Below are 18,281 nucleotides of genomic sequence, written 5' to 3' on the forward strand. Positions count from 1 at the left end.
CATATCCTATATCAGAAAAATTAACATCCTTGTATAGAAAAGACCTAAATAAATTACATCACAAGCATTAGATATCTAAACACGAGCTGGTTTCATGGATAGAAAGTACTGCACTTATATAGAGGTCCTTGTACCCATCAGAAAGTTTATACATGTCTATAACTATATTCACATTTCAGAAATGCCATATTGATCACAAATAGCATCCTAGGTCTATTCGGTCATTAAGGCCATTCGGGATAATGGTGGATAAAAAATCTATCCAATAAGTTTCACGCTGTAATAACTTGGCCGAATTATCTTGGCCATCCTTTTTCTCTACCACCTCAATTACCTGTGCACGTAGCTGTGCTATATTGTGTTGACTTTCATCCCAGTGAATAGTTAGTGGGGTACTTTTATTCTTCAACCGAATATTGCTCTTGTGCTCTGTGAGCCTAATTTTGAATTTACGTTCTGTTTTTCCCACGTATAATTTCCCGCATGGGCATTTAAGGCAATAAACTAAGTTGGTACTGTTACAATCAGATGTGTGTTTTATTTCTATTTTTTTTGCCTGTCATCGGATGAGTTAGAATGTTCCCAGTAATTATATTATTGCAGTGTATGCAATTATGACATTTCATGGTTCCTTTGTGGTCAAATTGGGTATGTAGGTTAGTGGGTGACCGGACTAAATCCATCAAGTTACGGCCTCTAGTATAGGCAAATATAGGTTTCTCCGACAAAATACCTTTGAATTCTTTTTCATTTTGGAGTAATTCCCATCCTTTGAGTATGATATGTCTGATTTGATCAGATGTTGTAGAAAATTTTGAAACAAAGGTAAATGCATGTGTAGATGTTTTGGAACTGGGAGTCAACCGAGATTGGCGATCTACTATAGCTAACCTATCGATGCATTGATCCAAGATTTCAGCCGGATATCCTCGTTGTTCAAATCTTTTGCGATGAACTTTTATTTGGTCGTCAAATGTCTCTTCAGTGGCACAAATTCTTTTAATTCGCAAGAAGTGGGAGTATGGTAAATTAGTAATCAGGCTCTTAGGATGAAAACTGGTGTACATCAGAGTATTGTTCCTGTCCGTAGGTTTAGTATACACATTTGTTATCAGTTTTCTGTCTCCCAAATCTTTGGTAACCAATACATCTAAATAATGCACTGAGCTGTGACTTATATCATAGGTGAACTGAATCCTTGGATTCTTTGTGTTGAGGTCCTCAATAAGGCCTACCAGTTCATCATGAGACTTGGACCATATCATAAAAATGTCATCGATGTAACGCCCATACATACATCACTGTTGGTTCGTCAAAATGTGATCATGCTCAAAAAGTGACATGAATATATTCGCATAGGCAGGAGCCCCTGAGAATCCCATGCAGGTTCCGATCATCTGTCCAAAAAATTGGTCTTGCCACTGAAAATAACTATTATTTAAGCAGAAATCTAGCAGTTTCAAAATGAATATACTTTTGTCTTGACTTAGCTCCATCTGCAATAATGCCCATTCTACTGCCTCTATGCCTTGTTGATGGTTAATGGATGTGTATAATGCTGTGACGTCAATCGTGCACAGTATCCAGTCTTTCCTGAAATGCTCCAGAATGGCTTCCAATTTCGACAAAAAATGGGTTATATCTTTAATATAGGTGCACCACAATTGCACAAATTCTTGAAGAAAATGATCAAGATATTTCCCAATAGGGTCAAAAATAGAACTACACCCTGAAACAATCGGTCGAAATGGAGGGTCCGTAGGATGTTTGTGGATCTTCGGAGTCATATACAGGGATGGTCTTCTCGGATTCAAAGTAGTTAAAAACGACTTTTGTGTGTCTGAAATAACTCCCGTTTTACAGGTTTCTTGCAATAGGTCAGATAAGACCTTCTGTAAAGGAATGGTAGGATCATGATCCAATGGTAAATAAGTTTGAGTGTCTTGAACATGCTCACAAACTTTCCTGTGGTAATATTCTGTGTCCATAATGACAAGAGCAATTATCTTCAGGTAGATCAGATTATGTATATAATGTATAGCTTCTTTGATGTAACTGATAAGCTTTTTGTATGTTTTAGGATCTCGTCCCTGAAGAAGGGTACCTTTTTGGTCCCGAAATGCATTGGGCATCGTGTCTTCAGAAAATGTCTTCTGACAGAATCATATTTTTCTTCTGAATTGTGGTCATTTAAAAAGTTTTTGCGTCTCATGAAAATTATTAATTTGGTTATGTATATACTTAGTACTCAGTTCAACAGTTAGAACACATGTATATATAGGTCACATGAACAAAATGTAATAATGTATTGATGTTTCACAACTAATTTTCATGTATGAGGATTAAATACTAGAAAGTTAATTTCTAATTTGGTCATTATTGTTTGTACTAAGTTATGAGCAGTTATTTGTAGATGGTTGGAAAAGGTATTTCTTTTCCAGTAGGAACTGTGCTCACCACAAGTAGATTTTTTCTACTTATTCATTCCCTTAGTGGTAAATGCAGGAGGGGCCGGGAGGAGTAGTTGAAAAAGAAGCATACTTACTATTAAATTCGAGGAGTTTAGGGGGGAGTAAAGTAGGATTTAGAGAGGATTATGGATAGGTTTATTAAGGGTCATGCACCTACCCACAAAAGAGTAAGCCCACTGCTATTCACAAACTATACTCCTAAAGGATCATAGAACCATCACATCCTTTAGCCTTTTAACTGTTTTAACCTTCCCTTCCGCACCATGAATAAAGGATACTTTAGGAGTGGGGGAGGAATTTTATCTTTAAAGTTATGCCCCCTAACACCAGCCTTCACATCTGCTCCCTGAAACATGGTTCAGCCCACCCCAACCTTTAGGAGTTGGGTTAAACCCGGTGATGAAGCATCTCACTACTAGAGTGAGTGAGGGTTCGTTTAACAAAAGGGTCACTTTCCCTTCCCACCCATAAGAGTGGGTCAGCCAATAACAGGTGTACTGTTAAAAAAAAAAACTTTTTCCCACCTCTCTTTTTTTGTTTCCAGCAGGAACCATTTTGATTCCAGAAGGGATACTTTTTTGGTCTGTTGTGCATATGAAAGGGAGCCCGTATCCCTTCCAGCCTCTTCATTGAGGACATCTCTACCCTCTTAGGGCCGCTATCTGGGATCCCTAACCCTGTTGATTTAACTAGTTTACAATTTAGATACAGGTTACATCTTCCCACATATTGCTGAATTTGTGAAGCAACCGCAGGCCTAAAACACAATAAGCGAGCTGGATTGGCTGTCACGAGGCTGAGATAATAAAATGATCCCATTCAAGGTGTGTGGCAAATAAGAATGCAATGGAACCCATATAAATGTGTCTCATGGGCAAAGTTGAAACAGCTATAGTAAAATCTATAGGTGTGCTGCACGTTGGCAAATCTGTTCTCATATTTAGTGGCCTACTTGTAACTACAAAGAAATTATGACTAGCTTCTTTCTTCTGGTACTCTCACACACATTATGCAACTGAAGAAATAGAGTGCTGATGTGAATTATTTCTTGTGTGCTTTGATGTTTATCATGAAAGGCCACAAGTGACCAATTTGCGTTTGACTTGACCCATGCAGTTTGGCAAGGAAGAGATTTTGTCCTGGTTTGTCCTGAATGTAAAGGAGCAAATGGACGCAACGACCACCAAAACAATCAAGACCCACCATAAGATTGTCTAACTGTGGTATTGTTAATACTGGGATTCAATAGAGCATGTGTGGTCGTGTAATGTGCATCTGTCATGGTGGTATTTCACCTCCCTCTCTTATATAATGGTATGACTGTTGGAAGAATGTTGTATGATAATGGAAACTACAACTCACAGAAATGCTGGTTCCAGGACTTGGAGATGAGACACCTATAACCCTGGAATATAAGCCAAGCCCAGGATGAGGAAGGTGCTTGACAATTTTGGAATATTTGCTTGTTGATCATGCCTCAAGGAGCAAGCAGGCTGCTTGCCATTCGACTTTCCGATTGACTCGTTTGCAAAGTGTCTTCGAGTGCACCATTGTGTTGTTTGCTTTCCACACATTTAACTCAGCTAAACTAGCAGTTAGCAGGACGCTAACTTCCTCATGAGCCGACACCTCTTTGTTTCCTGACTCGGACTGGTGTTGGGCTCCCCTGCTGGGATTCTGATTTAGCGGCCTTTCGTCTCACCGTGAGCTGTCTCCCCCACAGTAAAATCCACTTAAGGCATTTGGCAGGAGCCATTTGGCTTTCATCAAACAGCGTTAGAGTGCGGAGGCTTTTCGCTCACTTTCAACGCCAGGATTGCGCGTGCAAACTGCTATTAAACTGTTCCTCCTGCTGACTAATGGATTTATGGATTTTTGCTGTGTGTTGGGCTCCATTGTGAGGCAGCAGCATGACAGTGTTCTACAGCTAAAGAAGGGGCCAAAACGTGTGCAGTCCATAATGAGTTCTTGACAAAGCTTTTCTTGTGAAGGCTTTCCCTTTGTCTGTTCTTTCTTTACCAATAAAGGTTTCCGAGAATCAGGACTTCTGGCATCTGGAGATAATTTTTTTTATAAGTATATTTCCAAGCCAAGCAAAAATCCTCTTTAGCGTTAATAACTGAAAACATAGATTTATACTACTATTTTCATTCACACAGGCAATAGACGTCCTACCAGAACACATCCTCGCCCTGATGAAGACCTTCCCATAAATAGATCACCTTGGTCTCCCCCAAAGAAGGTCGAAACGCGTTGGCTTATATTACCAAGAGATCAGAGTAACCAAAGGACAATATCAAGCTAAACAATAGAGCTGGAGTATTCTAGCTCGAGATTAGAGTTTGAAAATAATCTCTGAACTCTGCAGGACCCAATGAATAGACAATATTGAGAAACCAAAGAAAGAGGTCCCAATATCAAACTTACTCAAGTTGGACCAAAACCAGCTTTGATGAAAAGTCGATTATGTTTTGAAAGATTGAGAAAGTATCACTATAATTTTGCCTGACGTTTTTTGATATGTTTTCTATGTGTGAAAAACTATTTGTCCATAGTGACATTATATATGTATGTGATGTAAATATTGTTTTTTGTCATTTGCTTTTAAAAAAGCATAGAGGTGTACGTTTTAATACAATATGTGATGGGAACCGTTACTCTAAAAAATTAAAAGAAGATTCAAAAATGACTAGAGCCAAGAGTTAATAAAAAGGTCTACTGTGGCACAAGTAGTCTTATTCATGGTTTCAGAGGCATCTGTTTGTTTAGATATTAGACTAATTTACTTTGTCACCCTGGCAGAGAACTAGGCCACACACCAATATTGACATTGGACCCTCAATTTATCTGCCAAGATTTCACTTCTAGTGTCACCTTTTAGTTTTCAATTATGAATTTCCTTCTTGAAACCTCACCAATCAATACTTGTTGTCTTACGTTATGTTGTTCTCATACAAAATGCAAACATGTCCTGGACTCAGACTGAGGATGTGGGTCCCACTACTGGGAAACATAGCATGGCACCAAAATCATTACCCTATAAGTTGTCCGTGTGTTAACTGAGAACTCCTAAAAATCACTCTAAAAATGCTTCTGTTTATGTGATTTTTATTAATCTCAGGCTGCCTGATCATTCCTCTGCACCAGGATGAGCCCATGCCAGAGCATCAAACTTTTGACTACAAACGTATCACTGATGTTTGTCTCTCAGTGTGGAAACAACTACGTTGTGAGCTATTTTAGATGTGGTCGAGTAACACAGCTTATTCATTTTGAATGTAATGTTTAGGCATTGTAAGGCCTTGACAGCCTTGACAGAGATAAACCTCTGGCCATGAACCGCATTTTGAAATGAATCTGGGAAGGTACAAGCAATCAATGGGATGCTTTAAAATCAGGAGTCACCTGTTGGTGCCTATGGCTATCCTGCTTAAAGGTGATTATGTTTGGACATTTTAGTACGTGTGACTATTTCTTTGTATTGTTGGCTTATGTAAACAAAACAAGTGAATCAGTGCTACAATAATCACTCCGATATTGCGAAATCAGTATTGACAAAGTATGAAATTCTGCATACTGGAATACCTCTAATCTTGCTACAAAATTAAGGCAGGACTGCAGGCTCAATCTATGTGTAGCTCTTTCTTATTAATTTCTACAAGAAAATATGACTGGAACAAAGTAAGTCAAATTGTTTCTTATGGAAAGCAACTTCCGAATGGTTGATTAGGCCTTCCTACCCTCGCAATTGGATGGTGGTATGTGCCCTGGTCCATGTCCTCCTAGACTATACACTGGCAACCCTAATGGACTTCCTCCAGGCCATAGTACAACTCATCCAGGGCCTGAAGACAGCGGTGGCTGGCTCAGGTAAGAGCAGTAGGGTGAGACAGGACCCGACAGGGGAAGCAGAAGGACAACGGAATAGGTATTATTTATTTATTTAATTATACCTATGCCGTCGTCTGTTGACTTCCCCCATCCCATGCTGCCTCACCCCAATAAGCTTACCTGAGCTAGGTGCTGCTGTCTGAGGAATAACACCCTCATTATGAAGGAATCCAGTGACTCCCATTGCCGGCCCAAACCATCTTCAAAACAAGCTGCATCATTTACAAAGCCATTGCGATAGCACCCCCGCTTACATTGCAGACAAGCTCAGCATCTCTAAATGTTCATGGCACACCCACAGCCGGAACACCATCAGACTGCATATTAAGAAATTGAAAACAAAAACAAGAAAGCATACACATATGATCTGGAACAACATGTATGTATCCATCAGGACTGCAGCTGAAAAAGTGGAAGACAACCTGTTTAAAGAACATTACATCACTGTAGGAAACTAGATTACTGGTTGAGGGGATGAAACTCTACTCACACACGAACAATAATCCTTGTCTGGGTAAAGGCACAAGAAAATCCCAAATGAACCTGTTCTCAACAATCTGTTAGCTTGGTGCAGAGCAGTCAGGCTTAATTTAGAGGCAATGTGTAAAGTATGTGTGCAACACTTCAAACAGTAACAAAGTGAGAACACACCACATACTTTTTTTACACAAGTTTAGCCAAATAGAGCGAATTTTCATAAATAAGACAAAAACTGACAAAAATCCAATCAGTAGAAAAGCAGATATGCAGGTTTAAAGATTTCAGTCAAAATAGCTGCAAGAAGGGCCAAGAGGCACGCAGTTAGGCCTGCTGAATAAGAGTACTGAAAAGCCCTGTGGACTACAGCGATGTTCTGATCAGAGATGCGTTTTACAGCCGAGGCGATGCGTCAGTTCTGAGGTGATGTGGACCTGCAATGTTAAGTCATACGTCATCATCAAGGTTCCTGCCAATTGGGGATTGTGATGTGAAGTCCGGCATCAGGGAAGCATCTCGAAGTGGAGGCGATGTGTTGACTCCGAAGAGCTGTGATGCTGTGGTTCGAGAACCTGCGTCCTTGTTGAGGCTGCCTTTGACAACAGATGCGATAGCCTGTGGTGAGAAAGCTTTGCACAGGTGGTGGTTCCAATGTGGATGTGGGGATGATGTGTAGTCTTTTGTATTGAAAGACCCTTGCAGCAGAAGCGGTGCATTGCTTCTAAAGGCGATGCATCAAACAGCACAGGCAATGCACATGTTTTGCTGGAAATGAGCTGTGCTGCATGGGAGATGTGCCAGTTCGGCTGGATCCACAGAGGCTAGCAGAGCACCTTAGGCCCAATTTCCAGGGTCCAGAACTGAGGAGGTACCACTTGAAAGGATGGGCTCACAGATGACAGAGTTCAGGTGCTAGGTTCAAGGATGGTGGAGTCTTCTGTCCATGAGGCTCTAGTCAGGAGGCCAAGCAACTAGCCTTGCAGTTGATTTGGGATCTTGGTGTCAACGGATGCAGGTCCAGTCCTTTTCAGTCAGACAAGAAGGCAGCATGTCAGCACAGCAAGGTAGCAATCTTCCAGAGCAGCAGTTAAGCAGAGAGGCAGTCCTTTCAGCATCAAAGCAGTTCTTCTTCCTGGCAGAGTATCATCCACAGGTCCAAAGGTGTACTGAAAAGGTGTTGGTTGAGGTCCAAAATGTACACCTGGAACCTTTCTCTGGAAGGTAGGAGAAGCTTCTAGAGATTTCCCCTTTAAGTCCCTGCCTGTCCTGGTTCAGCACTACAGGGAATATGCAGCCCTTTGTGGGGAGGCAGGACACAGCCTATTAAAAGGTGAGTAGGCTTTTACACAGCTCCACCCTCTTATCCTGCAGTGATGGCCCATCCAGGCACAACCAAAGCTTTCTGTTTTGTGTTGCTGTGTAGGAGGAATACACAACGCTGAGATGTCAGCTACTCCCAGTCATGTGACCCAGGTACAGGCTTCAGGAACTACACGGCTAAGGCAGGAAAATGGCAACTTTGCAAACATGGTATTTTCAAAATTGTAATATAAAATTCAACTTTACCACAAGAGTATTTTTCATTACAATGCCTAGGACACCAAACATGAGCTAGTTACCTGCTCCCATTTGAAAATTACAACTTAATAAATATAATAAGGTAACTTCATTGTTATCCTGTAGTTAGAAAGATGAATTCAAGAGTTTTTTCACTAGAAGGACATGTAAAACCTAAAAGCACATGTCCTATTGTTAAAACATGCCTCAACCTGCCCTCTGGGCTGTCCAGGCCCTACCCTATGGGTGACTTATTTTGATTAAAAAGAAAGGTTGTGGCCTGGCAAAATGTATTTTTTCAGGTTCAAATGACAATTTAAAATTGCACACATAGGCTGCTAAGGCAGGCCTGAGACATGTTTAAAGGGCAACTTAAGCGGGTGGCACAATAGGTGCTACAGGCCTAATAGAAGTTTTAATTTACAGGCCCTGGGTACATGTAGTACCACTTTACTAAGGACATATAAGTAATTACATTTGCCAATTGGGTATACGCAGATTTTACCATGTCTACATGAGAGATCGCAAGCACTTTAACACTGGTTAGGAGTGGTAAAATGCACTGAGTCCTAAGGGGAACAAAAATGAAAGGAGCAGTGAAGGCAAAACATTTGGAATGACCCTGCTGAAAGGATCAAGTCCACCAATCACAATGCATTAACTATCCACAATCCAGCCTCCTCGTCTATTACTCATTGACTTCATGCTTGTCTTTGACCAATATCGAATCCAAAATATCGAATTACACAAATATCGACTCCAAAATATAGAATGGACAAAATATCGAATGGACAGAATATAGTCATCAAAAATATCGTTTTTAAGGTAAGTAATGTAATATCGGTTTTAAAAATATAGAAAGTCAAAATATCGAAGTATATAATATAGGTTATTAAAATTATCGAATTTTTAATAACATCGAATTGTTTTAAGTGTTTTGTATGTTAATATATGTGTGAAAAGTGTATATATATTTTTTTACTTTATTTTAAGTAATTAATGTTATATTATTTAATGTTTGTGTAATTTAATTCTGTAGCGGGTTGTGGGTTTATAGGGGAACAGGGTGGGAAGTAATTTAATTATAATTATTTAAATATTTTAATTAATTTATTGGTATTTATTTTGAATAAATTGTTCATTAATTTTTAATTGGTAATTGATTAATTCGTAATTGGTAATTTATTTTTATTAATTGATTAATTGATAATTATGTGAATTATATTAATTTATTTTCTGTAGCGGGTTGTGGGTGTATAGGGGAAGAGGGACTTATAATTAATTAAATATGTTAATTTATTTATTGGTATTTATTTTGAATAAATTGTTAATTATTTCTTAATTGGTAATTAATTAATTCTTAATTGGTAATTAATTTTTATTAATTGATTAATTGATAATTATGTGAATTATATTAATTTATTTTCTGTAGCGGGTTGTGGGTTTATAGGGGAATAGAGTGGGAAGTAATTTAATTATAATTAATTAAATATGTTAATTAATTTATTGGTATTTATTTTGAATACATTATTAATTACTTTTTAATTGGTAATTAATTTGTATTTATAGTTAATGCATTTTAATAATTAATACGTATTTTAAATTGATTCATTATTATATTGTATTAAATGGGTATTTACTTTTAAATAATGTTTTATTGGTATTGATATTTAATTTATATTTATTAATATATTAAATATTTTTTTTCTCTACTGTTAAGCTCACTAGAGTGGGAATAGTAAATTTTAGCCCTATGCTAGCCAACGCTTTCCCTACTATTGCACTCATTGGAGTGGGATTAGGAATTTTTACGCCTACGCTATCCAACGCTTTCCTTACTGTTGCACTCACTGGAGTGGGAAGAGTAATTTTTACCCCTACGCTATCCAACGCCTTCCCTACTGTTGCACTCTCTGTAGTGGGAATAGTAATTTTTACCCCTACGCTATCCAACGCTTTCCCTGCTGTTGCACTCACTGGAGTGGGAATAGTAATTTTTACCCCTACGCTATCCAACGCTTTCCCTACTGTTGCACTCTTTGGAGTGGGAATAGTCATTTTTACCCCTACGCTATCCAACGCTTTCCCTACTGTTGCACTCTCTGGATTGGGAATAGTAATTTTTACACTCCTGCTATCCCACAGTAATAATATTGTATATTTTTCATTCATATTATGTTAATATATATATATGTTTTAACAGATATGATTGTATAATTTTTTTATAGCTTAAATTAATTAATTAATAATTTTAAGGTAATTTAAGTATTTTAAGTATATTTTAGTTATTTATTTTTTATATTTTTTTAATTTTACATTATTTTTAAGAAATTTGATATTTTTACAAAGTATATATTTTAAAACGATATTTTGGATTCGATATTTTAGTACTTACCTGTTTGTAGATAGGAATTCGATATTTTGTCTGTCGATATTTTGGCATCGATATTTTAGGTAGTCTATATTTTGACCATCGATATTAAGTCAGTGACCCACAGTGGTCCACTGCCTGTTGGCTCAGTGTGGGCTTTTGCAATACCATATGCCGATATGTAATAAAAAAAACACATATACAACATATGTGAAGCAAAAACGACTGTACTGCACTTTTTCATACCTTATACAGTATTTGTCTCTTTCTGCTGCAGAAGGGTAACATATTGTTCCGTACTCTGTAAACGATTTACTAGCACTCATTCTTTAGATTTTGCCATGTTTTGCTTTGCTTGTATGTTCTCTTTATTAGATAATCCTTAGGGGGTCATTAGGATGGTGGGCGGACTTTGCCCGCCCGCCATCCTATCGGAAATTGGGACCGCCCGCCATAAGGACGGGGGTCCCGTGGGGGGTATTAGGATGTGCCCGCCACAGTGGCGGGCACATCCTACATTTTTATCATTGAGGCGTGCGGTGCTCTCAGCACCACCCGCCACAATGATAAAAATGCACATTTGCATTTACATTAACAAAGCGGCAGGCACAGCACGGTGCCTGCCACTTTGTTAGTGTAAATGCAGGGGGGTACCACAGGTATCCCCTGTGTGCATGCCCCACATGTCCTTCACTCCAGGGGCCCGCAGGGGGCCCCCGAAGTGAAGACCGCATGCCTAAGGCATCTGTCATGGGCATCGCTAATATGGCTGGCGGTGTCTAATAGACACCGCCATCATATTAAACCTTTTCCGCCCCGGCCGCAAGGGGACCGGGGCGGAATAGCGGCGGACGGTCTTTGCGTCTGCCGTGGTCACCCCCACCATGCTAATATGGCGGGGGGTGAATAAGGGTAGGATGGTGGGCGGATCGCCCTCGCCAGGCCAGCGGTGAGGGCGATCCGCCCGCCATGCTAATGGGCCCCTAAGTTTGTGTTTCTGCACTTCATCTCTCCAGTCATTGTAAGGTTTCTGTATCGACTCCTACACTGCCTTACATTGCTATGTGTGATGGCTGGCTCTGTCAGTAATACCATTTTTTTTCTTTATTTTGTTGTGTCGCCAGTGTAGATGATCAATTTTTCAACTTTAGCGTCATTCTAAATAAAACAAAGACCAGGACTGGAACTTTACATGGATAGTTTTGACCATTAAAGGTGCCAGGGAGTTCACTGAACTAGGTTTATTATTCACTAATGTGTGTGGTGCCTCATCTTGGCTTCTCAGCCTTAGATCTGCACAATAGTAGAAGCCAGTTGGCCTATGGCACATTGGGATTCTGGGCAGTTCACAAAGCTTTTCTTTGCTCATAAAAATCAAAGGCATGGAGTACATCAAATATTAAATGTAGATAGAGTTTTGATGTTCATTTGGGGTTGATTCACAAAGGTTTTTATGTATACATGAATCAGTGCTCCTGTGGTAATGCTTAGCAAACTCTAAAATGCGTTTATTTATGTCCCAAAACATGGAACATTTGAGGAATATTTGTGATGATCAACCCCATTCTTTTGACTCTGTCCACAGGGATACTGCTGTTCAGGAACCTATGCATATGTTCTTACCTCCAAAACATTACTAAATTGGCTAACTCATGATTGGCTTTTTTAACTTTCTTATAAGGCAAGAGTACATGGTGCAGAAAATACACCAATGGCATAGACAGGCAAACATTCACCTGTCGACTGCAACACTTACTGTGCCACATGTGAAATCTGCTCCCAGAGTAAGGAAAGTGGCCTTGGTGTGGATACGTGTGTTTCTTCCAGTTGCTGGAAGACCAGTTGGGGTGGGCACAGGAACATAATAGACTTAAAAAAAACCCTGCAATGTCATACGTAAATGCCAGGTGATGCCTGGAGAGGACCAGCCTTTGACCCCTAGTCGGGCTGGCATGAAAACCCAGTAAGAGGAGAGATGCCCCTTGAACTTTTTCGAGTGGCCATACTGGAGTTGACTGCTCATTAGCTTGACCACCCCTCTGAGTAGGCACACAGACTTGACAACAGAAAAAAAGATTTCCCTATGTTGGACTTTAGGATTAAGGTGCACTGTGTGATTTGTTTACTGAAGGGAAAACAGAAACTGCTGCAAATGTTTAAGAACATTGCCCTTGGGAACTTTTATCCCATTGGTAAGGGAGGAGCTAGGAGTCAATTCCACAAACTAGTTGGTGCCAAGCATCAATGTGGGACTCCAATGCACCCTCCTCAGAATACTTTGTGGACCTGTGGGAGAAAATAAGAAGGACTGCAATTGCTGCATTACACCTGTGAGGAGACCTAAAGGGCTGGACCTGCTCCCACTTTTCCCAAGCACAAAGACTTTCAATCCAAGGGTCAGTTGATTGACCACATTTGTGGGACACAACATGCTTCAAGAGGCTTTTCCCTGAACTGTCAGTTGACTAGTGTTAACTGGACCTGCACTGCACCCTGCTGGTGGCCTCTGCTGGAATGAATCTTCACTGCTCAAGTGCTGTTCGTAAGCTCATCAGCATCTTTACTGTGTCTAACTGGATTCCTCCTAACATCCCTGAAAAGCTGAACCTTGGATGATTTTTGGATTTCCAGACATCCATAAGATCAGGACCAACTACCCAAGTCAATCTGCGCAATGTGCAACTTTGATGAGATAAGAAGCGTGTTTCTCCCTCTTAGATCATCTCTGCAGCAGCAAATCTGTTTCAGCGAGCCTTTGGCAAGAAAGTATTCAGCCTTGTGAAGCTGTGTCATATACAGCCTGCAAAGTTGGACCCCTGCACAAGCCAGAGCTAAGAAAAAGAGAATATTTGCAAATGTAGAAATGTTGACCAGGCAAAAGTGCCACTCAGAACATTACCCACCTAACCAGGTTTAATGGTTAAATCAAATTATGCTTGTTGTACCCATTCGAGGACATTTACACCTTTTTTTAGCCACATAAACATTTACCTCAATGATTTCACCCAAAACTCCAATGAAAGCCCAAAGATATCCAAGAAGATCTATTCCACTATTTTCAAAGGCTACTGTTAACACATCTGGAGTGTGCAACATCTTTTTTTCCTAGAGTTGGTAGAATTTTATTGAGAAACTATAGTATTGCATTGACCTGTGTCTACTAAACGTTTGATTTTTACTTCATTAATTAAAACTTCAGTTTCCGGATCCCCAATCAGTTTACTATTCTAAACTTCTGTGTCCTAAACTACTAATGATTACTCCAGGTTACTGTTCTCTTTATTATACTCATGGACTCCACGTTCGTTTAGCACACAATGAAAACTTTTTTATTTTTGCTCCCCTGCCCACCGTAAATAAATGTCCCATCTTTCCACAATGTCTGCGTTGTTGATTAACAGCTGGACAATATTTGCAAGATGAAACGTGACAGAGAACCACACCTGTAACAACTGATTTATTTGTCTGGTTTTGACTGAACAAAACATGTACCCCTACCTGTGAAGCTTTGTTTCTTGTTATCACCACTTTTAGTTGAAGACAAGTTATTAGTTACTACTTCCGATATAGTAGTGTTGGATATAGATACTTCCAATACTTTGTATATTTATACAAACACACAATGCTTTTTGAAATGTCAACAGCTTTGTCTAATGACAGTCTTTCCAAGGGATAACATTCTAGTGGGGTCATGCAATACCTCTCTGTTGAACAGCAATTTATAGAATTCATGTATATAGGTAAAGCCAGGGAATTTAAAAATGTGATCTAGATCTAAGCAATCTAAAATAACACTTTTAGTAAAATTTGTTTAGGCTTTTGCGCAAATAGAAAAACAAAGCAATAGAAGATTCAATAAGTGCAAGTCATTCAAAAAGAGCGGCCCACCCTCTTTGTGAACAGTAAAGGTTACACCGAGGCTAGTGTACATTACAAATGCCTAAGGAAGAAATTCTCCTCGACTTGAAGGGAATTACTAGATGCATAACCTACAGGCCATCCCCATATGTAGCAGTTGACAACGCTTTTGCCTTATATATAACAATCATTTCTTTAACCGGGCGACTACCAAGTTTATGAGGGTCATGAGACAGAATATCGAGGATAAAAAGTAAACAATAGCGTGGAATGGAAATATCGAGTGCAAGAATATAATGTTGAAAGAATATCGATTTGAAGGTAAGTAATATTGATTTTAAAAATATAGAAGTTATCAATATTCTTTGCAGAAATAGAGTTGTTTAAAATATCGATTTTTTAAATTAGTGTTCTGTATTTTAGTATATATTTTAAATGTATGTGATGTATTTTTTATATAAGTATTGCTTATTTTTAATTAAATGTGTCACATTTTTAGCAGTTATTAATTTTATTTGAATTAACTTCTGTGTTTTTTAGTTCTGTACCGGGTTGCGGGTTTATAGGGAATCAGGGTGGGAAGTAATTTAACTGTAATAAATTAATGAATATTATTAATTTATCAATATTTATTCAATTGAGATTTTATAATGTTGACTTTGTTTTAATTTTTTTGGGGTACCTTTTAGGTGTGAATAGTGGGATTTATAGGGGTAAAGGGAGGAATGTACTTTCTTTTTAATTATTTAAGAATTAGTTGCTAATTAATATTAATTAAATAATTAATTGACAATTAATTATGGTAATTGTGTAATTAATTTTAGGTGTAGGTTGTGGGGTGAAAGGATAGGTAGCAATTTATTTTTAATTAATTAATAACTAGTTGTTAATTGACAATATATAATTTATAGACAATTAATTATGGTAATTGTGTGATTAATTTTATGTGCGGGTTGTGAGATTTTAGGGGTGTAGGGTGGGAAGTAATTTATGTTTAAATAATTAATATTTAGTTGATCATTAATCTTAATTAATTAATTGATATTTAATTAGGGTAACTGATTTTACTTTTATAGGGGTAAAGGGTGTAGAGTAAATTAATTTTACTTACTTTATAATTAGATGTTAAATCCAATTAATTATTTAATTGAAAATATGATTTAATAGTGTAATTCATTTCTTTACAGTTTCATTTTAGCTGTGGATTGTGGGGATTATAGAGGTAAAGTGTGGGAAGTTAAGTATTTTTATGAGTTTTAAATTATTTATTAATTAATAATTTTTTTTTAATTGGTAATTAAAAATGTTTATTTAGATGTGAGTTGTGGATTGTGTGGTGTTATATGGTAGGAAATGTAATGACTACAATTTATGTAATAATTTATGCATTTGTTTTCTAAATATTTCCTAATTAAAAATATGTATTTGTTTGAAAATAATGTATTATTAATTAGTTTTTTAATAACAAATTTGGGGTATTGTAATATGTATTTATCATTATAATATGTTTTCATTTTTTTATATTACATTTATTTGTATTTACATGTTTATCATATTAATATATATTTGTTTTTATTTTCTTTTTGAAATATGTTTTTGTTGCTCTTAATATTTTGTTTGGTTTCAATTTTGAACTGACTGGAGTGGTAATATCAATTGTTACCTCTCCACAATCCATCACTTTCCCTGCTGTTACACTTATATGAGTGGGAAAGTAGTTTTTCCCCTCCACTATTCAACACGTCCCCTACTCTTGCACTTACTAGAGTAGGAATAGTAATTTTTACCACTCCGCTATCCAACACTGTCCCTACTATTATACACACTGGAATGAGATTAGTAATTTTTTCACCTCCGCTATCCAACATTTTCCCTATTGTTGCACTCACTGGAGCAGGAATAGTAATTCTAACCCCTCTGATGTCCACCACTTTCCCTACTGTTGCACTGACTGGACTGGGAATAGTTAATTTTTCCCTCCGCTGTCCAACTCTTTCCCTACTGTTGCACTCACTGGAGTGGGAAAAGTAATTTTTACCACTTCAATATCCAAAACTTTCCCTACTCTTGCACTTATTAGAGTGGGAATAGTAATTTTTAGGGCTCCGCAATCAACAATTTCCCTACTGTTGTACTCATTGGAGATGGAATAGTAATTTTTACCCCTCCGCTATCCAGCACTTTCCCTACTATTGCACTGACTGGAGTGAGAATAGTACATTTTAACCCTCCACTAAACAACACGTTTTCCACTGTTGCACTCACTGGAGTGGGAATATTAATTTGTATCCCTTCGCTATTCAACACTTTCCCTGGTGTTGCACTGACTGGAGTGGCAATAGTACATTTTAACCCTCCACTCTCCAACACTTTCCCTGCAGTTGCTCTCACAGGAGTGGGAATAGCAATATTTACCCCTCCTCTATCCAACACTTTCCCTACTGTTTCACTTACTGTGATGAAAAATTTAAGTTGAAAGATTTTTAATTAGTTTAATGTTTAGGTTTATAATAGTAATTGTTACCCCTCCGCAATTAACACTTTCCCTACTGTTGCACTCATTGGAGATGGAATAGTGTTTCTTACCTCTCTGCTTTCCAGCACTTTCCCTACTGTTACACTGACTGGAGTGGGAATAGTAAATTTTAACCCTCCACTATCCAACGCTTTGGCTGACCGGTCTCTACAACACGACTCTCCATTACGGACTGCTGGTCTGCGCCATAACACAGGTGGTGCAAGGTGGGGCACTTACCGCTAAGAGCTCTAACATCAGCACATTCTCCTTTTGTAAAAAGAGTTCTTGCACTCCAGAGTGAGTTAGCCTCCTTCCTTTATTTCATCACTTTCTCACAGAGTCGCGTTTCAGCAATGAATTGCCTTTTTCAATCTGTATTTACATCATGAGTGCTTAATGAATGCAAATTTATCATGAATACAAAAGAAATACTTTCTGGTAGTTTGAAGTAAGCTGGCCCCTTGTGATAAACGTGATGCAAACAAATGTCCCAGTTCACTCAGTAAGTATTTGTCATAATATATATATATATATATATATATATATATATATATATATATATATAAACTCCACCACTGCCAGTATGAGCGTTGCTGCTGTCTTTGAGCGGTCCAGGTTAGGTCACTGGCTGACCTATAAATTCACTCCGAATCACCTCTCATGTAAAGAAGTTGACCTGGACACCCAGCGTTTGCAATAAATCCTTTATTCTTGCAAGAGAAAAGTCACTGGGTGTCCAGGTCAACTTCTTTACATGAGAGGTGATTCGGAGTGAATATATATATGGATATATATATACACACAGTTTTACATTTTTAAATAATTTTAAATTGAATTTCAAAGTGTGTTAATTGTTTTACAGTAAATACATATATATATATATATATATATATATATATATATATATATACTAATTGTATGTATGTGTTTTTAACTTTTTTATTAACTGTATTTGTTATATTTGTTACAATGTATATTGAATCTAATTTATTTTTGCAGTTTCTTTAAGTTATGTTATTGATATATATATATATTCAATGTTAATTATTTCACTTTGTATATATAAAAATCGATATTTTGTACAACTATTTATGTTTTACACCTATATTTTGTTCCGATATTTTTGTACTTACCTGTT

Source organism: Lissotriton helveticus, chromosome 2_1 (assembly GCF_964261635.1).
Source record: "Lissotriton helveticus chromosome 2_1, aLisHel1.1, whole genome shotgun sequence".
Lineage (NCBI taxonomy): Eukaryota > Metazoa > Chordata > Amphibia > Caudata > Salamandridae > Lissotriton > Lissotriton helveticus.